Here is a 13,774-nt window from a genome sequence, read left to right as displayed (position 1 = left end):
AATTCTTCAAAATTCACTAGGCATATCCTATCATTGCCTTGTGAATCTAAAAATGTGATTTACCAAATTCAATGTACAAAATATCCAGCAGATTATATTTGCTCAACAACAAATACCTTGAGGACAAGAATGACAGGACACCGATTTGATTATAAACACCAAAATTTAAAGAATACTGTCGTGACTCATGGTCTAAATCACAATGAAACTTTTGAAAATACAAAATTCGTCAAACATATTCGGCAGGTACATACAAATTCAAGCCCAATTTACCTCAGAACATTTGAAAAAGCACACCAATTGGTTTTAAAGAGCAAAATTAAATTTATAAATAATTGTGCATATAAAAATCTGAATAAAACATTATTAATCGTATTATCGCAACTGAAAAGCCAAATAATTAATGATCTGTAACAACTTAATAATAGTAATTATTATTGAAATAGGTTTTTAGTAATAAACTGTTTGCATAGAGAATAAACGATGTTGAACGGTAGTAAATCGGTTATAGATCATTATTAACCACACACACACACACGTGCAGTACGCGTATATAAAGCACTGAAAACCCAAACTTGAATTATCCAACTAGCTTCGCTGTCTCTGAGTAAGTTTTAATATAGGATAATTTACCACGTAACTTCCATGATAATTTTAACTTAAATTTTATCACTTGTCCCTGTAATAATGGGTTTCAATTAAAAATATTAGATTAAAAGTAAAATAAAACTTGTTTTGAGGGCTTATATTAAAGAAAGGAAATGCACTATTCTTTGCACTGCGCAGGTTTTTTATTTATTTGTCAGAAATGAAAATTCTTGTGCATATTCGGCACATAGTTTTAGTGTAAGTTGCTGTAAGCCGTAAATGCCTTAAACGATAAGACTAATTTAAGATATTAACTTCATGCCTCAATTTGCAACTATAACACATGATTCAATTGGTTAAGAGTTGTTTGAAGCAAGTGTTGTAGGAAGAAAAAAGACTAAATTATAAAAGTTTGTGTGCATTTCCAAAAATAACTAAATACGAGTAAGTGAAAGCTTTATTTTTTTACATATCTCGAGCTGAACGAATGCAAAAGTTATGGTTAAATGTCAGATATGTTAAACAGGTCAAATAGGTTTCATGAATTTCCAATTCTTAGGCTAAAGAATATTTTTGAAATTGCACTTGTTACATGATACAGGCCATCTGCAGGCACTTTTAAGAAACAGTGAGTTGGCTAACTTTATAAATTGGCACGGAAGAGCTTCAGCTATTTCTAAAGCGTGGTTTTGTTATATGGAATTTGTAATTAGACCAGAAAGATTAGTATTAGAGAAATGTAAATTCTATTGATTACTTCTGGAGTTTCTTACATTTAACCAGGATTTAAAAAGTTCTTAAAAATTAATCACTTATTGAAAAATTATTAATGCAAAAGTAGGCTAATATTCTTACTAACTAGTTATAAATACAAATAAATAGGTTTATTTAAGGGATAAATAATAAATGTATTGCTACCTTTTTGTAAATATTGTACAACTATTGTATTGCCTAGATATAAGCAAAAACTCGTATCATTGCACAAGTATAAGTAATTGCAATATTATAGCAATATATTCAGTTCTTGACATTTTCTAGAAACTCTAGTTCAGAGGGGAAAAAAATAATGTTTTAAGTTTGGTGAATTTTGTGATGGTAAAAGCTAGTGTGAAGTTGGCCTTCAGCAATGACGTCATAAAATTCTTCAAAGTATTAGTCAAATACGATTTGGTTAAACTTCTAAACTAACGTCAAGTCTCTGTTACCTGACGTAAATTAACTTGAACTAACGGTTAAATTTGATTAATGGATTTTAAATTACATCGTCGTTTGCTTACATCATATTATTTTATTTTGGTTCCAAACATATTATATTCCTTATACGTTTCGCACATCAAACTCGTTCATTAGTGCAACAATGATGCTACTCAGTTTATAAATTGTAGTTTACTGAAGGGTTTCTAACTACCGAATAATCGCGAGCATATCGATATTCGATTGGAAGCTATAAAGTCTTAATTCTTTATTCAAAAGCCCAGGTAACAACAGTGTTCGGCTAGAATTGATGCAAATTTGTATGATTGAATTTAATAAACACTGCTTCTCATAACACACTGATAAGAATACGATGGTTTATCTATAAATGCTCTCTGAGATTCTTTTTACCCCTTCTTATCTCTATTTACACTTCGATTTGTCAGTTGTGGCATGTCTTTTCCACATTTATGTCACTCTATGAAGTTTACATTTAAGTTATTTTGTCCCTGACAGGAAATTTGACTGTGTTAGAAGAATTAGGCACTTGAATATACCGTTTACCAGTAATGGTTCAGACATACGTATAGTTATTTGTTTCAGCTGACCGATTTTCCTTAGAGCTACGCTTCAGCAGTACAAACTGTTGACTCCTGAAGATAAAATGAAGATAATCTGTGGGTTCGTTGTCTTCACTCTCCTCTCTTCACCCTTAGTACTGGGATTGCCACAGTTCTTGGACGAACCAGACCAGAGCGTTACGTTAGTTGTGGAACCAGACGCATACAAAAATCCACAGCTCATTGACATCCCAGAGCGCCCAACAACTCAGCCCAAATGCCTTCCATGGCAAAGATATGATGGTTCCATGTGCAGAGTTATTTTTCCTTGATCAAACAGACGTTGGATAGTGTGTGAGTTTTAAAACTTTAATTATTTGAGCCCTCAATACCCACACTTAGAGTAAGTTCATTATGTAAAGTGTTATTTTGATGCGAAGACCGGCCAGTTGGTACATATACGTAATACTAGTGTATCCATTGAGACGTAACACTCTGGTAATGTCAAAATATCCAAAATTGTAATGACGTCTGCAGTATAAATAGGTCAATATGAGTTTGAAACCTTTTCTAAATAGTGTATGATGTTTTTAGAAATATATATTTATGTTAGGAACCTGTTAAACATACTTTTTGTTAGTAATTTAATTATACGCTTTCAATTATGGGTTTCTACCTCACAATTTAATTTTTATTACATATAAAAGTAACGCAAAAATAAAGCATATACGTTAAACGCAAGTTTTTATTTTATATTGATAATATACTAATCCAATTACCTGTTAAAATAACAACAACTAGTAAAATAGGATTGGTGCAGTGTCCGTAGTCTTACGTGCCACTGAAATTCATGTTCAGACCGGAAACGCAGTAATTATAAAATCAGGATATGGAGTATAGTGACCGTTTACATATCCGGCTTTATACACTAGGATTTCTCTCTACTTGTTTTACTTAACCAATGGATTTTCGGATGCCTAACTTCTAACTCCTAACCGTCAATAACTATATCCATAAAAGGGTCATTGTACATTATTTATGTGCCGTACGTCGTGATCAGGCAAAATCCACCCGTATGGGAAATGAGAATGGAAAACGTGCGGATGATGAACATCAAACTGTCCTGCGTGGTGACTACAAAATCAAAGTTCTTCAAACACACGAGACGCATTATAGACTGAAGAGAGAATTCATGTACCCTGAATAGCCAAATAAGACCTCTATGACTCAAATTCAGGACAAAGGTTAACTACAGTTTGGGTTGTAATCAGGGCAGAAAGTTATCTTTGTAAAAGTGAGCGAGTAATTTGTATAATTGATATTGGATACGTTTTTCTTGAACCTAAATATCCCCAAGAAGCAAGTTTAAAAAAAATCCGTTTTACAATATAAAACTTCCATTTCTCACAAATGGGGTTATTGAATTTCTTAATCACAACCATTCATGGTATTTCTACGAACAGGGAAACATAATAAAAACTTCACTTATGATGTCTTTGATGAATTTATAATAGAAAACTAGTAATTTTGTAACTAGACGTAAGACAAGCTGGTAAAGGTGAGCATTGGAGTTTTTCAGAGCAAATATAAAAATTTTACATCTGGATATGTTTTATCTGATTTTGCAAGTAATAAAGTCTTTAATTAAATATGATTTTGGGTACCAAAACTGTTGATATATACATAGAAAGTGAGATTCGTTTCAATAATATTTGGTATAAATAATCTAAGAAATTCACATCCTTATCCTCAAGTATTTTCCTTAGGGCAGATTTCAAGTTGCTCCTAATTTAGTGCTTGAAAAAATTTCCCTTATTACCCCCCCCCCCCCACCGGAAATGATGTTTAATTCTAATTTTCCAAAAATTAAAAAATTTGGATTATGGAAAGTGGCCCAAATTTAGGAACATCACTTGTGGTCTTATTACAGGAAGCTGCTGAGGAATGTGCTGAACCACTTACCACCTGCTATAATTGTTCTGGACATCTGGTTCTACCATACCACTTCAATCATCCTACTGACTATATTTAATGTGATAAATTGTACCTAACAATAAACCAATTGTATCATTGGAATTTCTCACACATAATTTTGTAAACTGTTCTGAAAATTAATCTCTCCTTGGTTTTATTCTTTTCTTTTGACTATATTTATTCGTTTCACATAGGAATTCAGAGTAGTGTTATTATCACCAATAGTATTTATAAGTTAAGTTAAGTTAGTTTAGTTAGTTAGTTAAACTGGTATGTAATTATATAAAATTAAACCTATCATTTATTTTTATTTATAATAACTGATTCTATATAAGAAATCAGAAATTTTTCTTCACTATGTATTTCTTAACTTATTATTTCATTGTTTTAATACACCATTAATCTTAACTACTTGTTTTCTACCTTACAAAAACTTATTAGCCGATCCAAAAAATACCTCTAATCCCATATTTTTTAATCTTTCCAATTAAAATTTCAATATCGTGTGAATCTAAAGCCCTTTTAAAATCCAAATACACAACAGTGATGTACTTATGTCCATTCATTGATGCAGTTCTGTTTTCCACATGTTTTTGTACGGCCAGATCTGTACCTTTACCAGGCAAAAACCCAAACTTATTTTTTTTTAAACAAGTCTCTATCAAGAAAATACATCTGTAATTTATTTTTAACGACCGCTTCAAAATTCTTACCCATCGTATTTATAAGAGAGACAGGTATATATGAAGATACTTCATACCCATCACCAGCCTTGAATATAAGCACAATACACGCAATCTTAAATTTATCAGGAAATATTCCTTGCTCAAGCGACTTATTAAAGATATTCATTAATGTTTGGAAGCAAATATGTTTAAATATCCCCTTATTGTTTTACAGACATTTACTGCTGAAAGATCGCTCTCAACAAAGAACCGGGTTAAAGAACTTTGTAAGGAACAAAATGGGACCTTACTCTCTGTCTAGTATATATTGGGAAAATATATAGTCTGAACCCCCCCCCCCCCCCAAAAAAAAAAAAAAAATTGTTTACCTGGCTACTTTCTTGCGAAGGGGTATCCTTCATATTCCTTCACTCGTTGTTTTACACTTTCGTACTCCAATTCACAAGCTTTTCAGAGTTCTTCACACAGGACTAATAGATATGTATTAGGTGTGAGTTCAATCAAATCTGACTATTATTGAAGAATAGTGGGTTTGTTTAACGGATCATGTCTTGTATTTTACAGATTACTTGTAATGTTTCATTAGACCTACGCAAAGTCCTTGATACAGGCAAAGCGTTAACAGTCGTTATCAGTCTGCCGATGCGAAAGGTCGTTCCGATAAGCCTCTCTTAGTTTGCCGGTCCGCCCGCGCCTGCCCGCTCAGTCCTGTCGGCAAGTTTCCTGCTTTGATTGTTAAGTTTATTCGTATCTATGCTGACTTAAAAATAACTTCGGTTTTTTATTTAGCTATTGATATTATTTTTATTTTGAAAATTTATCACAAGTGTGTGACCATGGTTTGTGGTAAGTGTCAGCTAAATACCTCTAATGCCAAGGAGGTAGCCAAGTGTTCGTTATGCAGTGTGGAGTTTCATGCTACTTGTTGCCGGATCCGAACCGTCGCTAAACTTTCGAAGATGTCCGCGAAGGCGCTAACTACATGGCGCTGTGACGAGTGTGACGTTGACGTTGACGGTGCTTCCTCTACGAGCAGTGACGATCCTATAATTACGGACTTGTTAAAAAACATTAAATAGGAGATGTCAGATTCCAGGAAGTCTAACAGTGCAAGTTTCACATCTTTGGAAAAGACTATGATGTCTGTTCGCGATTCATTAGAGGAAGTCAAGCTTAAACTCTCCGCCGTTGAGAAAGATAATTTGACGCTTAAAGAAGACTGTGGTTTGCTGAAAAAAGAAAACCAACGCTTGGCTGAGAATGTTTCTCAGCTAAAAACGGAGATCGACGAACTGCAACAGAGATCAAGATTGAACAATATTGAAATAAGGGGTGTGCCGTTAACAAAGGGGGAGGACATTTATGCCGGAGCCGAGTCGATTGCGAAGGCGATCGTAGTTGTGTTCAACAGGGGAAGAATCTCCATTGCTCACAGGCTCCCGGCTCCCAGAGACAGAAGATTTCACCCCAGCATCGTGGTCCAGTTTATCTCCCGATCTATTCGTGGCGAATGGCTGATTGCCGCAAGAAAAAATCGCATTGAGACTACAGATTTACCACCTTCACTTCCACGAGCGCCGGTGTTCATCAGTGAGCATCTGACCGCACACAAAAAGTCCATCCTGGGGCGCGCCAAGGCGTTCGTTAAATTTGGGAAGCTGGCTTACGCTTGGTCCAGAGAGGGAAGGATCATGGTGAGGAAGATGGCTGATTCTCCAGCCCAGAGGGTCTCATCGTTTGAAGACATCGAGAGAGCGGCAGCATCACCATCACCATCACAGAACACACGGTCAACTCAAGGGATAAGGTGCGAAACTACACCAGGTGGTTCACCGGAGTGAGTTGTGTGAGTTTAATGTAGGGATTAAATAATCCGTTATTTCTACCAATTGTTATAAACAAAATTTTTGTTAAAGTTTCTTTGTAATCAATTAGATAGACTTCCCTTGATTTATTGCTATTTACGTTTTAATTTCTTAAATTTCAATATAAATAACCATTTTAAGTCGAATCTTTACGGTCTTTTACATGGAAATGAATTAATTAAATTGAACCTGACTATTTTGGTCCTATTGCACCTACTGTATATGGTGGATATTTTATTAGATGGTCTTGGTAATTAATCAATGGAAGGGTTAAAACAATATGTATTCACCAAACTGTATTTAAACCAAATTGTATTAGCTTTGGGAAAATGTTATCAATCCAACAAAATTTTAACTCTAAGTGTGTTTTTATTCATCAATTTAATACATATACTTTGAATTAACTAACGCTACTTTGCTAGAACTGGTTATAAATTGGATTTCTGTTATAAATGATCTTTAATCGTTCTTTGGAGTTTTAAGTTAAGTATTTAATTATGTATATGACATACAGGACTAGTTTCTGTATACATATATTAAAGTCTGTGCTGTATAATTTCTTGAAGTGTTGAACTTTATTTCTTTGTAGTACATTAAAAGTACTTTTTTATTTTACCCAGGTTTGAGTAGGTAAGTGGTTTAGTTTTGAATAAAAAGCTTTATTGTAGCTATATTTTGTTTGGATTAATGTAATGTAAATCAATGTATCAAATGTCATTGCAGTATGGAAGAAGTATTTTATTTAGTTTATTTTATTTTTGGAACATTTGGAATAATTTGTTGGTAATAATCGAATCAGGAGTCTTTAAATGGTTTAATGAATTAATGTGTACTCGAATATTGGTTTAATACGTTCATGAGTTGATTGAGTATACACACATAATGTATTAATAGGTATATTTGTATTTTCACTTTGGTCTCGAGGCTGTTTGTTTCTTCTTGATAACTCTTCCATGTTGTGAAGATATTATGTGTATTCTTTATCTCTGTATTATAGGTCTTACTCAGTTATTGTAACTACAATAATCTTAACTTTATTAATCTGTATATTGTTAAGAAGTCACAGTATGTCAATATGAGTAATTGGGAGGGTTACAGATGTGTAATAAAAGTACTTGTAAATCATAGACTTCTCTGAACTTTAAATTAATACCAAATTAAAATTAACAATTAACCATAATTAAACACATACCTATAATCTAGATTTGGTAGTAAATATGTCCTTTTCTTAAATAACATGTTACAGTATTTCTAAATTCAAGTATTTCACGCAATTGATTCCAATTAAATACGGTGTACTAAGTGTAAGTATGCTTGGAGTTATGTACGTGTATGATTCTATATGATAATGAATACGTGTGTGTGTGTGTGCGTGTTTGTATAATGGACTTGGTATGTATGTATGACTAAGTGTGGGGTGTTATGGATGGCTGTATGCATACAAATTAACGATTAACCATAATTAAATACATACCTATAATCTAAATTTGGTAATAAATATGACCTTTTCTTAAATAACATGTTACAGTAGTTCTAAAATCAGGTACTTCACGCAATTCATTCCAATTAAATAGGGCGTACTAAGAGTAAGTATGTTGGAGTTATGTACGCGTATGACTATATATGATAATGAATACGTGTGTGTGTGTGTGTGTGTGTGTGTGTGTGTGTGTGTGTGTGTGTGTGTGTGTGTGTGTGTGTGTGTGTGTGTGTGTGTGTGTGTGTGTGTGTGTGTGTGTGTGCGCGCGTGTTGTATGATGGGACTTGGTGTGTATGTATCTATGTATGTATATATGTATGTATGTATGTATGTATGTACTGTAAGACATACGTAATTATTAGTAAAATAAAATTCATAGAATCAATGTACAGATAGTTGCTGGAAAGGAAGTCTTGTATTACAATTCGATACAAACATCCTCCGGATGTAACTGGATACGCACATCCGCCCAGACGCCGATGGTGAACAAACAGGAAATGCTTGCTTAAGCAGCGGAAATGCTTATTTGTAAAAACCGTGCGACAATGTAAGGGACAGCCATGCTGATATGAAAAATTGTTACACACCAATTATGATGGAGAGATTTGGCAGAGGCGTGGTCAATGAGCTGGCGGGAGAAGAACATAAAAACTGAAGAACAAGGAGGAGAGGAAGTCGAGGCCCGGAATTCTAAAAGTGAAGTTCGGGAGTGTTGGTGTTCGTGTGCGGAAAAATATCTCTAGGCGTAATAAGTGTGAAGTGGAATAAAATGTAAGTAATTTTAAGAACTTAGTATATTTTAGGGTTCATTAATCATTTTCAATTCCATATCTATTTAAATGTTCACAATTTCGAAAATGTAAATTTATGTAAATGTTTAGCTATTTTAAAGAAAGTTTCTCATGTTAGTCCATGAACTCATTATTATTGCAACACTACAAAATTACTAGTAAATGTTATAATGAATTAAGTTTAAAATAAATTGTAATGAATAATTTAATATCAAACATGTTTTCAAAGTATTAAAGTATTAAGGTTTGTGCTTAATATGTCGATTGACGCAATCAATTAATCAATTTAATGAAATGTTGTCACAAATAAATGTGTTGGTTCATTTGAGGGTATTTGTACTGCCAATCTAACCTATTATTAAATCCTCTCACAGCAACCCTTGCTCAAAATATGTCACAACCTTAATCTTAAACTAAACCAAACTACAAAACCTTACATGGTGGAGGCGCTAAAACTCGATTGGCATTTAAATTCCTCATATGGGCAAGCACATAGTTTCATAGGCTAGGTATAAATTAGAACTAAATAATATTCATAAAAAAGTATTTAACTAAAATAGCCTACTTCAGTGACAAACCACTCATTTACCTAAAAGACAAATTAAATTTCCAATAACTCAAAAATATTTTCAAACCCGTAATTAGAGTAACGCCAAGTAAACTAACGAGGTACGTCAATGGACATGTATAATTAAATGGAAACCATACTACATGAAGATTTAATACCATTAGACACATATACGACTTCCAAAAGTGACATAATAAAAATATTAAATAAAAATTGAATACTATCTAGAGACACAGACACTGTAGCAGACCTCAGACCTATCCTAGCGGCACTTAAGAACTTAACACGTATAAGCGCAAGTCACCCTAATATTAAAACCATATTTAATAATTTAACTACACGAAAAACTCACCTAAGTGAAGAGGACAGGGAAAACTATAAGGATCTAGCTACAATCGAGGATTTTCTAGTGCAGAGAACAAATTTATACGACATAGTACATAACCCTGAGGCGGACATCAAGACACAAGCACCCCCAACCTTAGCACAACATTACGAGCCACTCACACTACCTGACAGAACTAACACAGCAACCATGGGGGAAAACATACCGCTAATATCAGCTGGGACTTACACAGGTCTCCAGAGCGAAAATCCACAAGATTTTTTAGACAAATTCCTAGTTGCAGCAACTTCAAACAGATGGACAGATAACACTAAAGTTAATTTATTCCCAGCGCATTTATCAGGCACAGCACTAACTTGGTTCAAATACTACAAGCAAAAACAACGAGGGGTAGCCATACAATGGGATCAACTTGCTAAAAGTTTCATAGAGGCTTTCACTCCATTAGCACAAACCCAGTCTACAAATTATTTTAGAACACAAAATACAGGGAGAGAACGAGCCAACACTAACCTATTTTTTAGATATATTAACAACATGCCGAAGATATGACCCCACAATACAGGAGAAGCAAATTATACATTTTATCATACAGGGACTAAAACCAGAAATCTGTGAACGAGTTATAGGCCTTAAAAACGACACCTTAAGTGATCTAGAGAATAATTTAAAAATTACAGAACAGCTAGTTCTAACACAAATGAAAAACAAAGAAAGGTACAATAGGGTTGCAGCAAACAGACCCTATAGTACACCCTTATATGAACAAAACATCATCCATAAACTACAAACAGAAGTTAACACCCTAACCAATTTAGTAGCTACCCTAACTACAAACCAAATTTCAAATCATAACCACAGGTACGAAAGGTCTCCATCCCCGTATGAAAACTCAAAATATAAGCCAAGATATGATAAAACACCTAGTCCTCACCAGAATAGATATATGGAAAGCTCAAACTACCCCAAACAAACCCAAAGGCCACCTATGATTAAACACGTTACTTTCAGTGATAGGAGAAGACAAAACCATTCCCAAATACAACCTGCTAGACAAAATAGGTATTGCACTATTTGCCGTAAAGACAACCATAATACTGAACAATGCTGGTTCAAGCAACGTTCATTAACTTCTCAAACCCAAAGTAACTGCTTGGCACCTAAAACCAACAATACACAAGAGCTGTTCTGCAGGTACTGCAAGCGAACAAACCACAATATCGAATCATGTTACAAGTCTAATTATTATAAACAAAATCATCAAAAAAACGGGAAATAGGGGGAGGTCACACTAACCCTTACCGAACTTCCCCCTTATCAAAAGCGAAAACAAATAACACCATAGATCTCAACCAAAGGAATCGACAAACTTACAAATGTATAAAGTCTATGACATTTACTCCAACTAACCCCAAAGTACTACCACTATCAACCCCTGGAAAGACCAGTTCAGAAGTGATATTTAAAGCCATAGATTATAATCAAGAATTCCCACCCTTAAAGAAGATGCAAGAAATTGAACAACCTATTATGAAGAAGCCTATAGACACCATGAAACTTCAATCTGCGTTCAATCCAACCCCAACCCTAAGTGAACCAAACCCCTCGGGGACAACAAATATAAATAAACCCAGTTTTACAAGAAACCTTGCAGTCTCAGAAAATTTCACAGGACAGATAAAACCTAGCGTATTAAAGGTAGTAGCGCACGTAAAACAGGACCCAGATTGTAGTATGGGGGAGGTAAACACACATACTGGATTGGAAGAAACCATTGAGATAGACACTATACATATTTTAAATCACATAGAGCAACAGAAGAAACAGAATATGATATATTGTACTAACTTGCAAGAAATAACGCAAGACAGGATACACAGACCGAGGAAAAATAAAACATTATTATTAGAGGATATTTATGAACTCATATTTAATTGCGAAAATAAAACTACGAAGAAGATACCTGTCCTAACAATAGACGTAGCCTTGACCACAAACCCTCGACATCCAGTACCCTGCATTATAGATACAGGATGTAACATAAACATTATTAGAGCAGACCTAGTTTGTGCAACAAAATTAAATACTAGCAACATACCCTCGTTGATATCGGCTAACGGTATACCATTAACAGTTTTGGGTTCGACAAAAATTGCCATAAAAATTGGCAAAGTAATACTTGAAGACACGTTTTATGTGACAGCTGATCTAAACAGCCCAATATTGGTAGGAAACATATTCCTATTTCAGAACTGCGTGGAGTTAAACTATAAAAATAAAACAATAAAAATTACCAAATATCAGATTGAACATATAATACCTATGAATTAACAGTGGCAGTTAGATATCAAGAATTTTAAAAACACACAGGAGTTAGAAGTACAGCAAATAACAGATGTAACAGCCCCACAAGACATAATTATAGCACCACATCAGCATATTAGGATTAGCTCCTTAAAAGGTATAGAGTCTCGAACAGCCATCGAAACAGATAGGAATCTAAGAATAAAAAAGAAATGTCATGCATATCTTTCAGAAGGGGAAGATGGTACAGATACAATTGTAAATATTTATAATGCATCAAATTTCCCAAAAAGGATACCCGCACATACTACGATAGGACATATACATTACCCAACTCTTGAAGCACAGCCTACCCTGGAACACCATCCCACTACAAGTGACACAGGAAAAACAATATTGACAGATAAGGACGGCATAGTATTTGATATCTCACCACATTTAACCCTCCAAGAACACAAAAAAGTCCTTGACGTTTTACAGAAATACAGACACATATTTACAACAAAGGTAATCGATTTAACTCCTGCAAACATACCTCCTGTTAAACTCGAATTAAAACCGAATACGAAACCTGTAAACTCACCACCGTATAGGCAGAGTAAAACAGAAAGGGAAAAATTAAACATATTATTGGACGATTTAGTACAAGCAAAAATATTAGAGGAATGTCAGGATTACACAGAATATGCAAGCCCAGTATTTTTAGTGAAAAATAAAGATGGAAGCGACAGAATGGTAGCTGATCTCAGGAAGGTTAATGCACAGTTGAAAACAGATGCCCACCCCATTCCTTCAGTAAACCTGGTTTTAAGCTCTTTGAACAAAGCGCACACATTTACAAAATTAGACCTTAAAAATGCATTTTATTCCATGGAGGTTAGGAAAGAAGATAGGCATATCCTAGCCATAAAAACACCCGATAGACTTCTACAGTTTTGCCGACTGCCGATGGGACTTTCAACTTCAACCACATTATTTAGTAAAGCTTTGAATGCGATATTAAACCGTCACCTTTATAATAAAGTCATCTGTTACGTGGATGACCTCATTTGTTATGGTGACTCATTTGAAAATGACTTACATAATCTAGAAACTATATTAGAAGAACTAGAAAAAGCTAATTTGAAACTAAATAAAAAAAAGTGTAAATTTCTCTACAAAAGTGTAAACATTTTAGGACACGAGGTATCTGGAGAAGGCATTTTACCCCAAAAACAGTCAGTAGAAGCTATCACCGAATTTAAAAGACCTACTTGTGTAAGGCAAGTGAGACAATTTTTAGGATGCTCAGGATTCTTCCGCAGATTCATCCAAAATTATGCCAAAATAGCACAACCCCTTACTGAGATAATAAAAGATTGAAATAAAAACATGGCATTTAAATGGACGGATCTATGTGAACAGGCTTTTATAAAAAT

The 13,774-nt window shown here is 34.2% G+C and overlaps 1 long non-coding RNA gene across 1 annotated transcript; it reads left to right on the top strand.

Moving 5' to 3' along the window:
- The first annotated feature begins 505 nt into the window (after positions 1–505).
- Positions 506–4,432, top strand: LOC124367118. The gene is made up of 3 exons (XR_006922864.1): positions 506–607; positions 2,386–2,696; positions 4,273–4,432. It is a non-coding gene; the product is annotated as an uncharacterized LOC124367118 (long non-coding RNA).
- Positions 4,433–13,774: the final 9,342 nt, after the last annotated feature.

The sequence above is a fragment of the Homalodisca vitripennis genome, chromosome 8 (genome assembly GCF_021130785.1).
Source record: "Homalodisca vitripennis isolate AUS2020 chromosome 8, UT_GWSS_2.1, whole genome shotgun sequence".
Classification (NCBI taxonomy): Eukaryota; Metazoa; Arthropoda; class Insecta; order Hemiptera; family Cicadellidae; genus Homalodisca; species Homalodisca vitripennis.
Note: the sequence above shows the minus strand (reverse complement) of the source record. Positions and strands in the feature narration are given on the sequence as shown.